The following is a 16,278-nucleotide window of genomic DNA, read 5'->3' on the forward strand; positions in this document are numbered from 1 at the left end:
TTACAGAGAACTTTGCATGTATAAAGTTAGACATGCTACCCTCTGCAGGATCAAAGGAAACAGAATATGGATGATGTATGTGCCAGTATTTCTCTCAAAATTAGAAAGAAATTATTTATAGATCAAACTCCTCCACACAACCCCCAAAAAAGAATTAGTCAGATGCTTTCATGGTAATTATAGCAAACTTCATATATTAAGCAGTAACTCAGAGTTATTCCATGCACATAATGATACTGCTAACTTTCTGAATCCTCTCGCAAGAAGTCAAATTATGTTTGATATCCTTACTCATTCTGCAATCTATGGTGTGAAACTGGCATACTTGAAAATAAAAGAAAATGAAATTTTTACTTATATGTCATATCATAAAGTTTCTGTAGAATTTAAAACCCATAAACTAGCTGAATTCAGTAAATAACACTTACTGAATCATTAACATTGACTTTCAGATTTATTCTACTGACTCAGTGGGCTTTCTGGTGAGAAAGTTCTATGATACAAGAAAATGAAACCAAGTCTTTAACCACTGTAATACCATTTACCATCTGATCTTACTATCACTGACATTAATAGCAACAACAAATTTCCTACCATGGCTGAAATGCTGTGTAGCTATAATAAATATTCCATATAAAATCTATAAAATCTACTTTCAAGTAAACTGAAGAAAGACTGGGAATTTTAGAAGACTGAGCGTGATTAAGTTGCTGACAACTAACAACCTTATTTCTCAGATGTTGATCTTATTTCATTCCTGCCTGATTCATTGATGCTGCTGATGTATTTTGGGCCTACAAACTTTTTATGACTTTTTTTCTTTTGGGTGCTTTAAATCAGGGGGGGTGGGGGGGAGAAGCAGTGTTAAAATTTTAGTGGAAGGCAAGTATTACAAAAAGCAACTGTTATCTGGTCTTCCTCAGCCTGGGAACTGTCCTGGACACTATGGTACAAAATTCCAGTCACACAGACTAGGTTCTGGCTCTTCTTCTAGACTGAAACAGTGAAAGAATAAAAAAAGATAAGCATAGATGGGCAAGGAAATTTGGATTGTTCTCCAGCTAATGGAGTAAGCTTGTCTGATCCTTAGTATGGTGTGAAATATCAAATGTATGTACTGGCAAATGTTCACACAACGAACATGGACAGTGACCAACTGTCATAACAATTCCTTATTGATAAGTGATAAGAGTTAAAGAACAGAATTTCTGACTGTGTTTAGTACTGAAGGTAACTAATGCAAAAGACTGGATACAGAATTGTCAGTCATTTGGTGAATGAGAAACATGACTAAAGTCTAAGAAAAGTGAAGTCTAGTTCTCAAATAAAGGAAAAGAAAAACCTTAAAACTGAATAAGAATAAACACAGTTCAAGGAAATGTGTGAAAGCATATCATTATCCTTATAAAAAGTAAACAGGCTTGTATCAGGAATGGTGTGGTGAGCAGGACTAGGGTAGAACCACAGCACGTGCTTTTAGCACACAGGAAGTTCAATTGATTATTCAATAAGCCCATCTCTTCACAATATCATAGTATCTATTATTTCTGGTAAAGATATAACAATGTTGCTTTGTGTTGTGCAAATTTGAAAGAAACTTAATTGTCCAGTTGGGTTAATGGAACACTATAATTACTTCTACTGAAAAAAACTCAGGAATGTCTTCAAAGTTAACAGCTCATCACTAAAAGGCAACACGCTATATAGAAAGAATTTCTAGATTTTCTGTTTTATGCTTTATTGTCAGTGTTTTCATCACAGCTGTTAACCAATTCACCAAGCTAAGCATGAGTGAGCAGCATGTAACTGCTGTAAGGAAGGCTAATGTGTTAGGCAAAGTGCTACCAGAGGGTTCCTCTCTGTTCAGCAGTGTTGAGGCCACATCTGGAGTACTGCATCCAGTTTTGGTCTGTCCAGTGCAAGAGAGTAGCAAAGGGCCACAAAGATGAAGAGACTAGAGAATGTCTTCTTTAACGAAAAGTTGAGAGATCTGATGAAGAGAAGGCTCAGAGGAAACCTCATCAAAGTATACCTACAGGGATAGTGCAAGGAGGACTGAGCCAGGCTTTTTTTTTGGCTCTAGGGCCCAACGATAGAACAAGAAGCAGTAGGTACAAAGTGAAACACGGGTGTTTTGTCTGAACATGAGGAAACACACTTCCCTCTAAGACAGCCCTGAAAATCCAGTCTTTTTCCTATAGCTTTAATTCCTGGCATAGAATTCAATTACAGGCAAACTATTTCCTCCCCCAGACAAAGTGCCACTGACTATAAACTGTAAATTCACAGGGAAGCATAACCTGTTTGATTTAAATTATAAATACAACTGTAAATGACAGCAGAGCATGGTCTTTCATTTTATTGTCATTCCCCATCTAATACCTCATTTTCTCAATAAAATGAAAACCACAAATAACTTACTGTCAGTTTTTTAACTCTAAAATTTAATATAGCCAACTAATCATGGACACAAATGATACATCACTCTGGAAATAGTATCTGTACACTATGAGAGCAATTTTTTTTTTTTTTTGTGAATTTTAAATACCAAGATATTGTGATATTAAGATGAATGTATCAAACACTTTAATTTCTTCTACTGTGGAGTTACTGTAACTGGAAAACACAATTTGCATTTATTGAAAATAAAATGTTAACTATGTATGCCTCAAAAATATAATTAATAAAAACATGGCAGTAAAACTGCTCTGCCTTCATCCTCATGTTTAGCACAAGTTCAAAGTGAAATTTTAGTATGGGGAAATGAGCTTCAGAAAAGACCACCCAGACAAGGAAAATTTAACACAGAAACACAGATTTCTAAATGTTACTAACAATTACTGCAGTAAGATAACTCTTCAACATCTATTTTCAAGTATTTATAACTTTCTAAATAAATTTCTTCCAACTAAATATCGTCAGTTTCCTCTACGCACTAAATCTGGATATAATTGGTAAACATAAGACAAATCAGCACTACATGTCAAATTATCATTTAACTCTGCTACACTTTTCTTATAACGGATTTTCTGCTTAACTCTAGTATGTAAACCATAATGTGCACAATAACCTATTTTCTTACCATCAATCCTTGGAGGACTGCAGCCACTGGTGAGAATACCAAAAACCACATAAGACAGAATCCTTAGGTTTTGTGTTTCCAGAGTGCTTGCACGCTCTCAGGTTAGATTATTCCATTTCTCGTACACCTGTCATTCTACCTGTAAAATGGAAATTATATTTACTGAATGTGTTAAAAGGACTCAGAATAGTGAGGAGTTCCACAGCCTGAGTGCAAGATATATAACACCAAACCAACATATGATGTGCACCATAACATGCAAAGCAAATTGGAAAAAAAATGTAGCAGCAGAAAGAAAACAAACAAACAAAACCCAAAGACCCACTAAAAAATAATTATCATTCTTTTCAGTATCGAAGCAATCCATATTGGAATATTTCTGAATGTGGTATGATACAAATGCACTTTGTCAGATGCTGACTCAAATTGGATGCATTAAAAAGTGAAAGAAAAATTTTGGACCTAGCAGTGAATGAAGGCAGTAAGCACCATATTTATGCTCCTAAGTGCTCTGAAATATGGTATAAGTTGGTAAAAAACAAAAACAAAAACAAAAAAACTTTCACCTGGATTTTCCAAATTTTCTCAGACAGTCTTCAGCTCTCACTTCTATCTCCACATTCCCATTAATTCCCGTGGATGTTGTATGTTGTTTTAAAGAGCAAATGACACCTGAAATACCTAATGATCTTTCAGCATCAGTGTAAGTGGATTAAAAATCATAATAATCACAGAATCATAAAATAGCTTAGGTTGGTAGAAACCTTAAAGACCATCTAGCTTGGAATTTACCTGATTACTGCTATACTAGAACAGACCAATGGTCTGTCTAGTCCATTGCAGCATCACTTCCATAAAGAATGCATCATTAAGAAGTGAATAAGAATAGATTTGCATTTAAGTACTGAAAAAGTTACAAGGAGAATATATAAACATGTTATGGAGGCACTAAGAGGAAATAGGTTTAATACACATCTTTTCCCCTTAGGATAGGATTCCATAAGAAATTCTAAGGAAAGTTGTGTTTGAAAACATTTCTAATGATTCACTGAATGTATTACAAAAACGTTGATAAGAATTTAAGAAATTCTTTCATGACTGGTGAAAATGATTATGAGAATAATGATTATTTAAAGCGTGTATGTAATATTTTTGTCTGGTAGTGATACTTCAGACTCAGTTTTCCTATAATCTCCCCAACATTCTTTCCCAACGTGTATGGCGAATTTTTAAACTGAAACCTACCTTACTGAATCAAATCTGATCTTCAGGGTTTACGTGTTTGCCAAGGGGATTTCTGCTGATGAAGAAGGTAAAAATTCTGCAAGAAATGAAACATTAGTTTAAGGAGTTGTACAGTGATGGTGTAGGTTTGTTTGGGAAAAAAAATAAATAATAGTGATGTAAAAAAGTTTGCTTTTGATGAAAACTATCACAATAGTTTTTCTCCCCTATATTTCCCTCTGCTTATGCATTTCCTAACAATATTACTTGCTTTACTCTCCTTCACGTATGTAACTGTAAACTATCCCAACATTATGAAAAATTCCCACAAACTGTTTTTTAAGATAGGAGAAGTAGTATTGGTGTCAAAGTTTTAGGTACTACAGGCTTTGGGCAATAACTCCATGTAATACCAACAAAACCAAGATACTAGGGTGAAGTTTTCAAATTTTACAAAAATTATATACAAATACATTCAGTGAAAATTGGGAGGACAAGGGACAGGGTATTTCATTAATAACATTTCAGGTGGAACTTATTCTCAAAAGCTCGCTTTGTTAATCCAGCTCCATTTAAAATGGCTTGTCAAAAGAGGAAACAGCTAAAATTAATTATGAGTTTTGGAAAAGCTATTCAGTAATTCTGTGTGAAAAGCACATTCACAGAAACAAGACTTAACCATCTGTGGTTCTGAAGTACATAAAGCTCACTTAGCTAGAATTCCTATTCTAGAAATTTGGAAGAGAAGAGATATTTAGGTCCAAAGTACAAATGTAATGCAAGCACTACCAAAACGAAGGGTATAAAGTTGTTTTAATTCTGTATTAAAAGCTTTTCTCAGAAATAGCCTGAGATTAATATTATATGAAACCTAATTTTAAATCAGAAATACTGATAACTTCAAACTACTCCTAATTTGGTGTTTTGTGGAAACAAGGATTTGTTGCCTGTTTTGTTGTTTGTTTTTTTTTTTTTTTTTTTTTAAATTATTCTTATCTTTTGCCCCCTTCCTCCTCAAGTTATATCATTTATAGGGGGAAAAAAAGTAAATTAAAAATAAATAAAAGAGAAACAAGTAGCAATAAGTAACTGATTCCAAAGCAATTAAGTGTTAAGGAGTACTTCTCCTTAACATTCACTTAAGAAATCAAATAGTTATTAAATGACACATGGTAAGACTTAAATGTTATTGGACTATACTCAACCTTGTTTAGTATTGATTTGTTTTTTAATAGTCCCAAACACTACAGGAATGGATATTTTCATAAAAGAGTTTTTCAAACATTTGTGACTTTTAAAATATAGCAATAGTTTCTGATTTATTTATTCTAAAACAACATTATCTCTTGTTATCACAATATATGTACTTACTAGATCTATAAATTTATACATGCAGACTGGTCTGTGACTATGTTAGACTAGAAGTTTTGTAGTTTATAGGCAGAATGTCAGGTTTCCTGTTAAGTTAATGCTTTATAGAAAATAACTTGAGCTTGCTGACATTTGCTGATATCTGAAATTTGCTGATACAAACCTCATTTGCTGAAGTATACAGGTTAAAAAAAATCAAAACATAACAAAATCTGACTGTTCTACAAACAAAGCCACTAGAATAGAATTTAAGTGTCATTCAGTTGCTGAAATAAGTGGATTGGAATATTTTTGGATTTACAGAGTTTGTCTAAGTGCATTAATCACCTAACTCCATATGTCTTCATCTTTAAAAGCCTTTTAAGCAAGAGCACCATTTGTTTGTTTTCTAATATAAGAGAAAACAACACCTCCTAAATGTGTAAAGCCCGTGTGTAATTTACAAGACTAAGGAATATTTCAGGTAGTCAACACCATTCATTTCAGCTTAATCACACCCAGTTATTTGTGGCTATTCCATTTTCAAAAAGTCTTAATTTTTATTTCTTCCTTACAACAGAAGAAAAACAGCATCTTGTCATGATGGTATTAGGTGGGAGGCTGAGCATGGCAGGATTATGAGTCAGTTATTAAACCTGCTGGTCAGTAAAAAAAAAAAACAAACACAACCAAAATCCTGCAACAGGTTATTCTGTGCAACAGAAAATACATCAGATAATATACTCACAGCTTCAAATTTATTTACTGAATATAATACTAATATACAGAGAATATCTGAGATATAAACCTTGCTGCAGAAAACTTGAAGTACTGGCATCATATATATTCCATCTTTAACAAGCTGACTTATGCTTGCTCTGGGCTAGTTCTATATTACACCCAAGCATACCTTTGGGATTTGATTCTGTAAGGCATTTAAATAGGATATCTATAGAGCAATCATACTAATGAAGACCTGCATTCCAAGCTCTAGAATGGCATGGGTTTCTGCTTTTGTTAAACAAGAGCAAGCATATACACTGAAGCCCTTTGTCATGTAACAGTGTGGGAGGAGAAGAGTTTGTTAGGCAAGGTGCTAGGAGTGAGAGGGAAGTTCTAACTACTTCCAGCTATAACACATTATTATTCATTTCATGGTGTGTCACTCTGACTGTCATAATGCACTACCGAAAGCATATACTGAGAACAGTACTGAGAGGGATTGTGGAGACACAGGTCATTTAGGGGAAATACTATGTCATGATTCAAGCTTGCTGCTTATTGCTGAATGGTTTTGGAAGCACAAGCTACCAACTGATAACCATCAACCAACAAAATTACAGATGAAGAAAAATTTGTGAAGGTTTCCTGAGAAGGTGTTAGAATTCAGTGTTTAATCTGTTAATATTATTCAGCCACATTTGTTAGCCTTTGAGAATGTGGTCTCAACACACACTAAACCAAATGTTCAAACAACTGTATGAGTGTCAACAAAAGATTATCATACCAAGGGACCTGAATTAATGTTCTAATTTGATCAGAAATTTAGTTCTAAACAACACAAAATATGTCCCTCCTAGTCTGACCATCCCCTTAGCGCAGTGAGTATTTGGAGAGAATATATTAGAACAAAGATGCTGCTAGCAAAGGTGGTATGAGAAGGTCAGGATGAATGCCGGACAGAAAACTAGAAAACATTTATTCACTCATATTCTCAATAGAAGTACCTATGATTGTTGTGATTTTTTGTTTGTTTGTTTGTTTGTTTTTTAAATACATATATTCAGAATTGTTATTTAATGATTTTTAGTAAAACTTGCTAAGAAAAATCACAAACAAAAAACTGACACTTTTTTAATGGAACAACAACACAATTTAAGTAGAGATAAATTATATTATTTAAGCATGTTATATTCTGTGTATAGCATTTTGGATTATTTCAGAACCAATCCAGATAAAATGAAAGAAAGTGAAATTTAGTTATAAGTAATTGTAGAATATGAATATAAAACTAGTAAAATATTATTCTTTCAAAAGACATTTGAAAAATAGTTAAAAAAAAAACAAACGTAAGATAGTCTGTGGCTGTACATAGTGCATTCCCAGTGCAATACACAAGAATAGACAAAAGACAAATGTTTCCTAAAGGTTTCTAACATTTCCAAATATTAATCGTCAGTTCCTATTTGACAAGAAAGTATTAAACAATGAGTTTGCTAGAAATATTTTCACTAGAAAAACTGAACTATTTGTTCTCTTATACAACGTGACTCTCTGCTATACTTTTACCTACTTATATTTACACATGTGTACACATTTGTATACACATACACACATTTTTGTCTGCTCCTTTTAAGCAAAGTCAGAATAGTTTTCCCTGCAAATACAGCTTTAAGTATCAACCCAGAGAAAATAAAACTGAGGTACTAAAAAAATTTAGCTGATTTCATATGAGAAAAAAAAGTTTAATCATCAGAAGACATGACAATCCTATTAGGGATCAGTATATAAATTCAATCCTTCACTGACAACTATCATTCTTGTGCCAAGGGATAGACAAGCAGTAGATTTCTCCTTCTGCTGAAGTCTTTCTATGCTGCCTGCCAGCACTGTCATAGCATTAAGGAATCTGAAATAGAACTGAGTATAAAACCACAATTAAAGGAGACCAAATTGTTTCCTTTCTTATTATCTGTTTATGAAAGCAACTGTGTACTGTATTGCACTCCCAAAGGATCATCTACTTCATGTTGACTCATCAATGAGTTTTGCTGTACAGGCTTCATAAAAGATGACATTGGTATAAATTTCAGTTGAATAAACTTCTAGCTATGTATGCCTTTTTCTCCAATATATGTATGACACAACCACAGACTCGTGGAACACTTTAAGATCTCAAAGCAGACTTTTGTCTTACATTAATTTATGAACTTCTGTGTCTCCCATTCCAGGTAAACTCAGCAAACACAGAATCACAGAATTGTAGGGGTTGGAAGGGACCTCTAGAGATCATTGAGTCCAACCCACCTGCCAAAGCAGGCTCCCTACACCACATCGCACAGGTAGGCGTCCAGGCGGGTCTTGAATATCTCCAGAGAAGGAGACTCCACCACCTCCCTGGGCAGCCTGTTCCAGTGCTCCGTCACCCTCACTGTAAAGAAGTTCTTGCGTACATTCGTTTGGAACTTCCTATGCTGAAGTTTCAGCCCACTTCCCCTAGTCCTGTCCCCACGCACTACTGAAAACAGACCAGCCTCAAAAAGTCTGAGTCAACTCTTGATTTTGCTTTCAATATCCACTCTAACAAAATGTTCCTGAAGTCAAATGTGTTTTTAGGTAATAGCGCCTTGTAGCATCAAAAGGTTGCACACAATCTTCTCCAAGAATTAATATTTGTAAAACCTCCAGTTATAAAGCACACATTCTACACATACATCTATTACATTTTCCATCATTACCTTGTCTTAATTATATATGAAAATCAATTAATCCTTGAATCATTCTCAAGCTACTAGGAAATCACAAAACAAAATGTAGAAATGCAAGTGCCAATGATTTTGCTGCAAATACATAGATTTTAAACAACTGGATTAGTGACATTTTAAGAGGAGTACAGTTATTTTCCTACAGATCCTCACTTTATTATGAGTCACACTGTATAAGACTAAAATACATGAAGTCATACTCTTCTGTTAATATGGAATGAGATTTATGAAGACTACAATTCCCAGATAGTTCTTATTAACTTTTTACACACGTAAGTATGTCTACAAAACACAAAATCTGCAACCCTTACCACAGTAATACAATACAAATGAAAGCTGCCCAGTAATACTATAGGAAATAAACTGACACTATCCTTGGGATTTTGCAAGTCCCTTGAAAATTTCAGACAAAATCGTACCTGCTTATTTACAGCTGTAAAGCCAATGTAATTCTTCTGTGGAATCTTGTCTAGTTAATTTGTACTCTGCATGATAACAGGTACTACTGTGGCTTACTAAAAGGGAAAGTCTGATATACACCAATTATGGCTTATAGTAGTCATCTGGCTATGGTAGCAAACTCAATAACCAGATGGCTAGGAAGAGAACAATGTCTCCTAAGTTCTTTAGAATTTCCCAGCAGGAAGTATAAATGTTTCACAAGTATGGAAGTTATGCGAGCTTGCCTGAGCTCAAGAGCTTAGAAAAAGGAGCAGAGATTAGTCTTCTGTAATCACAGTTGTTTCTCCTGCTCTAACTGACAAGGAAAAACAAAGTCAATATCTGTCTCTTCTCAATTGAGCTTCATAGTGTTGGAAAGAACAGCTTCATTTTGATGTTCACATAATTCACTATACTACTTTGCAATTCATCTGCCACTCAAATGAACAAGATATGGTGGTAGGATAAAAACACACGTAAGGATATAATATATATATATATATATGCATACATATATATATATATTTTTTTTTTTCCTTCCTGTGCAGAACAATAGCATGCCTTCAAATTTATGGATCCTGTCACTAGAACTGCAGAAAAAAAACCTCTGATTTCCACACATCTCGTTGGACTGGCCATGTTCAAACAATTTGTATAAAGCAAGTCTCAAGAGAAAAACAATTCATTTCATCTGGTAATAAACAAACATATATATACAAATGAAACAGAATATTTATCTCAGAATGACTTTGTGCCATTCTTGCACTTTATTTCATAGATCAGCTCTCAAATAACCACAAGCAGTTTATTTGCCTATCGAAAGTTATAGCCCATAGTTTAAGCGGCAACTTTAATTAACTTATCCTATTATTGTTGTTGCAAACCATGGGAAAATCATTCCAATTTCTGTATATTGAGAGTGTGAAGACAGGCTGAAAAAAAAAAAAAAAAAAAAAAAAAAAATCAGAAATATACAATAATTTCCAAGTGAGAGAGCAAACCAGTCTGTTTCACAATTTTAGAACTACGGATGGATTTTTACCTTGATTGCCAGTATAAATATATATGTATACACCATTAGAAAGTAATACAGGTAGTCTGCAGTGTTGGAATGCAAAGATGGACTATCTTGACTCTACAACCTTTCTGCCTTATTCTGAACTCAAAAAAATGAGGACATCCAGCAGGTAATTTTTATTTACTTATTTATGATACTACTCTACCTCTCTTGCAAGGTTAACAATCATACTTTTTGACAGATGTTTTTCCTGGCTTGTTCAGAAGGACTTCAGTGAAAGATAGATACAGTCTTATATTTCAGTCTCTCTATCATAAAGTGATACACAATATTAAACTTTAAAAAACTTGCTACAGTCTAAACCCAATACATATCTTGTCCACAGTCAATACGGATCACTTCTTTCCACCAATTTTCCACATGCAGGAAACTTCTATCTTTCTTGTATTTCCATGTCTTCAATTCTTTTCAATGATAAGTGTCTCCATTTGTTTATTTATTTATTAACTCAAATGCCTCTTTTCTAGACCTTTTTCATCATTGTCATTAAACAGTGTATTAAGTCAGGCTAGGCTGGAGTTAGTTTTCCTCACAGTAGCTCGTACAATGCTATATGTCAGATGTGTGCTCAAAAGTATGCCAATGATGTTTTAGTTATAGCAGAACAGTTCGCACAGCATCAAGGCATTTTTCATTTTGCCCCCGACAGTGAACAAATTGAGGAACACACAAGAGGACAGAATGGGTCAAAACCAGGTAGGTCACTCAAACCAAAGTCAGAGAGATTCCACGCCATAAAACTTAATGCTCAGACATAAAACAGGGGGGGGAGAGGGGATGGGGGGTGAAGGGTGTTTAGGGAGTTTAGCCACCTTTCCTGTAGGAACCAGTTCGGCATCAATCAACATGGTAGATGGTCAGTGACTGTTTTTTTCTCTCCTTTTCCTTCTCTCTCCTTCCACTTCTCCTTTTGTTAGTAAATACCTTTTTATCACAGCCCACATATTTTACACTTCCTCTTTACCACACCTACACTTCATTTCTTTACCACAACTCTTTTTAAGAAATATTTGGAAACTAGAAGTTAAAATTTTTTAAAAGCCAACTCACAAGTCAAATATTTGTATTGACAATTTTAATATTCAAAAACTTGAATTAGCATCCTAGGATAGGATTTGGAAATTCTTCATTTTCCTACTAAAAAACAGATATATCTATTTTTAACTGTTTGAATCGATCACTTAATTTGGTTGAGGTTCAATACTACCTCGTCAGCACAGAATATGCTCTCACTTCAAATAAACTTTTTAAAACAAACATTTTAAAGATTTCTCTTGCTTTAGCTAACGTGGTAGTGTTAACATGACAGAAGGTTGTATTTTACTTTATTTTTTAATTGAGGAAAGTTTTCTAGAGCTATTAGAAAAGTTATTCTAAGTTTTACATTTTCTCAGTTTTTATGTAAAATTAAACTATTCTGCAGAGTTTTAATGCTCTGTGAGTCACAGCTAATTGCAAATGTACATTCACTTTCAGAATATTTAGTCCAAACACAACCCTCATGCAATGAGACATTCACTTATGTTCACAGCAGATCTTTTTCATATTCAAACAGATATCTATGGAAAATATACAGATTAAATACACTTATGCACACACACACACACACACACACACACACAATTAAAAAATCAGGGGAATTAATAATTTGAGGGAAAAGCATTGGAATTTTGAAGTATAAAAACATCTGTTCAAGAATTTGCCATTTTTAGGATTCTCTACTTGCTCCTTAATTTGAACACCACTCAAGTGAAGACCTTTATCATCTTTGTGGCCCTCTGCCAGACTCCTTTGAGGACATTCATGTCTTTTTGGACTGGGGAGCCCCGAACTGGACACAGTAGTCTAAATGTGGCCTCACCAGAGCAGAACAGAGGGGGGGGATCACCTCACTTGACCTGCTGGCTGCAGTCTTTTCAAGGCATCTCAGGATACCATTGACATTCTTGGCCACAAGGGCACGCTGCTGGCTCATAGCCAACCTGTTGTCCATTAGAACACCTAAGCTGTTCACCACAGAACTCTTTTCCAGCAGGTCAGCTCCCATCAAGGTCACTGACAAAGATGTTAAAAAAGATTTCCTACAGCTCAAAGCAGGCTACGTGTTGCATAACTGTCATATCCAAGCTATTTTTATGTAAAACTTACTTTTTAATGTAAAGACTACTAATTAAAATATAATAATTAGTAACAAATAAACTTGTGGCATATATAGAACATTTGAATAGGCAAGGTATATTCAAGTCTTTCGCAACTAGGTGCTTTCTGAATCTCTGTATACAACTTATGTCACATAAATGTCATTCTGAAGTTATTCCACAATCCATTTATGCATGTTTAGCAAGACTGAGTAAATGCCTAAGCATCTAAATTTCAAGGCTTTTTTTGATCTTGTATGTATATTGCTCCTTGTCAGAAGTAATGTGTTTAGATTTCACTGAATTGTACCTTGACAAGAATAACCAAAGAAACCTACAACCAAATCTTGCTACAGAACCATAATCTCCATAAAGAATGTAACATTTCTACATACCAGAAAGAAAAAAATACCATCTCTGAATGCATTTGTTTTACTCTCCAACTCCTTGAAAATCACCCCTAAGTATACAAAATAAGCAGACAGAAACTTCAGAACAAGCTTATTCCAATGACAGAGTAAGGACCTATCCATAAAATTCTGTTGTTACACTCACCTAAAAAAAATGGGTAACTCAGGGCATTTTTTCTCCTCGAGCAATGATTAAGAAATATTATATCTTATACCATGGAGACATTAGTATTTTTTTCATGATCAGTATTGTTTATGAAAATGATAGAAGAACTGAAGCTGCATTATTTAGTTGGAAGGACTTCCATTACGAAATAGGTGAGGTACTCCAGAGGATCTAAATAATCAATAAATGCAGTTGGTTTCATAGATATCTGTCTGCATCATTTGACAATCACTCCAGTATTTTTAGCAAAATTTGTCATCAGACTTCCTTTTTCATTATTTAGCTAATAAGCAATAAGGAAATGCAATTAAAAGATTTGAAATCTTCCACATTTACAAAGAAACAAATGACATTAAATTCTAGCAAGAGCTGAAATAAAATGCAGAATTATGTAAGGGACTGAAAGTAAAATATTTTCCTCTATTTGATACTCAAAGCAATTGAATATTAAAATACAATTTTTGTTTCTACACATCCATGCATGAAAACGCATGTCAGCCACTCATCATTAAATGCACAGATGGTAAACCACTGTTGAATTGTTTTGTCAAACTTTGCAAAATAGATCTTAGAATATATTAATGATAACTAAAATAAATTTATTTGAGTTCACTGGGTCACAAAGAGCTGAATAAACATGTTGATACATACATACTTGGCATGATTGAGAAGTGAGTTTTGGCTTAGTTGAAATCTCCCATATGTGTCTTTCAAGTACAGTTACTGAGGCAGGACAATCATTAAATTTGTATGAATTAATATGACATGAATAGGAAAATCTGCTTATGTAGTGAGAGAGATGACAATAGGTCACATTCTGACAACTTGAATAGGAACAATCTAGACAGAATTCGCACAAGCCTTTTGAGTCTCATATTAAAATCCATAACAGGAGCCTCTAATACCTACTAAGATAATTAAAAATAGAAAATAAGAACACCACCAAAAACAGCATAGAGCTATTATAAGTGTGCTTGAGAAAAAAAGAAATAATTTTAGCTGATATTCTGTGAATTAATAACAAAGACTACCCAATAAATAATATGATTAATAATAACTCTTTTAATGATGACTTTGAGGCTGTATCTTTCACTTCAAAACACAGTGACAGCAGAAAGAAGTATAGATCTCTATATTGCAACAGAGTGAAAACAAAGTAAAACAAAGTAAAAACATCTTTAGTAGTATTCTCAACGTTTTTTATGATGGGAAGCTATAGGAGACAGCATTGGAGGACAAGTAATTGAAATAAAATATACTAAAAAAAAGATTATGCTTTTAAAAAACTTTTTCAAATGCAGAAATATTTCTAATTTAAAGTGTAAAAATAATGTATACACACACAAAGAAAAAAAGCAGGCATATGTTGTGATTATCATATAATACTCAGGTGATGGTCTGGCCAGTTCTTAGGTATCTCTCTTGGATAATTTTTCATACCAAAAACATTTTGTTTCTCCTTCAAAAACTGAATTATATGACAAGCAAATCATTTGTGAAGTCACAGTTTTTCAGAGTATTACATGGTGTGCTCCAATGAAAATACATTATTACAGTATTGATGCATTATTGACCTTTTAGAGCTTGTTTGATCTGTGTCCCAGTGGCAGGAGTCTCTGTTCTAAAAGTAAAGCTGCAGTACCTTTGTACCTTTTACATGAAAAGACGTTATGGCTTATTATATGGTCACAGTTCCATTTCGGGTAGTTAAATTCCACTAAAACCTGCATGTAACCTTTATTAGTTAAAGCTTTCCCATCCTACACCATTTTCTTTTTCTTATATTTTTCTTTTCCTCTAACCCAAAATCCTTTACAAAAGAAATCAGCTAGAAAGCAAAGGTGAATTAGTACATTCATCTGACTATTACTTTGTCTATTATATTTTCAAGAGACATAATTCAGAGCTACCTGTGCATATTATGTGTAATAGGCAAGTAGAGAATTAACATATGACTTGAACACTTTGCAAATCTTTCATGAATAAGCAACAGCTTGGAACAACATTATCTAATTAAGTTTAAAGTCATACATATTTCAAAGACCCCAGGGTACTGCTTTGATTTTCTGTTGCACAGGTTAGTATTTACTTCCTATTGATAGTCAAGCACAGGCCAGAAAGATTTTAAGGACAAACAACATTGCCTCAAGATAAAGATTCAGAGCTATTGCAAAGATCTTATTGCCGAAACTGGGTAAGTGTATTTAATTATGTTTTCTTCCTCTTTCCCTTTCCATGTTTATATCATAAAACTAATGATGTCCTATTTCTTTATTCAATTAATATTTGTTCATTTTTGCAGTGAAGAAGTTTTCATTAATGGGGGAAAAACAGTTCCAATGTAACAAGCAAAAATATCTGATTTATTTTGTAATGAAAAAAAAAATGAAAATTTGTTTGAGGGAAGAATTATTTTAGCTAAATTTTTGAGAAGGAAAGATTAGGCAGAGAACATCTATGAATTAAAAATGTGAAAGTTATGTAGTTTTAGAAATGATGATCAACACATCAACAAAATAGAAGCAATTTACTGACTTCTAAAATAAGTTTAAAATATTTTAAAATGTATACAAACTTACGTAAATAAATATAATCAATCGTTCCCAAACTATCTTCTGTAGTCGTTTTAAATGGTAAAGAGGAATTGATTTTCCTATTATTGAATTGATTATGCTGTGATGGAGAAGAATCTGTGTAACACCTTTGTGAAAAATGTAACTAATATTACTGAAAGAAAAAGTGAAATTTTAAACTAAAGTAACATGTTAAATACTCCAGCATAAATGGTTTTCTACCAACTATTATTACAGAGGAAGCAATAAAACAAGATAGTGACTTTTCTTCCTATGCTCATATAACTTATAAGCAATTTAATGTAGTTATCCAAATAGGTGCACATAAATT

The 16,278-nt window shown here is 33.5% G+C and overlaps 1 protein-coding gene across 4 annotated transcripts in view; it reads right to left on the reverse strand.

Annotated features, from left to right (window-relative positions):
* LRRC4C (leucine rich repeat containing 4C) overlaps window positions 1-16,278 on the reverse strand; it is a 429,828-nt gene that overhangs the window by 88,888 nt on the left and 324,662 nt on the right. For 3 of the 4 annotated variants that reach the window (XM_072337162.1, XM_072337159.1, XM_072337160.1), the window contains 3 exons: window positions 4,328-4,403; window positions 3,649-3,763; window positions 3,083-3,221 (listed from right to left, as the gene is read on the reverse strand). The gene's annotated coding sequence lies outside the window, so the exon portion shown is untranslated. Of the gene's footprint in view, window positions 1-3,082; window positions 3,222-3,648; window positions 3,764-4,323; window positions 4,404-16,278 lie in introns of all 4 variants that reach the window. The other variant, XM_072337161.1, reaches the window with a different exon arrangement.

The sequence above is a fragment of the Excalfactoria chinensis genome, chromosome 5 (assembly GCF_039878825.1).
Source record: "Excalfactoria chinensis isolate bCotChi1 chromosome 5, bCotChi1.hap2, whole genome shotgun sequence".
Classification (NCBI taxonomy): Eukaryota; Metazoa; Chordata; class Aves; order Galliformes; family Phasianidae; genus Excalfactoria; species Excalfactoria chinensis.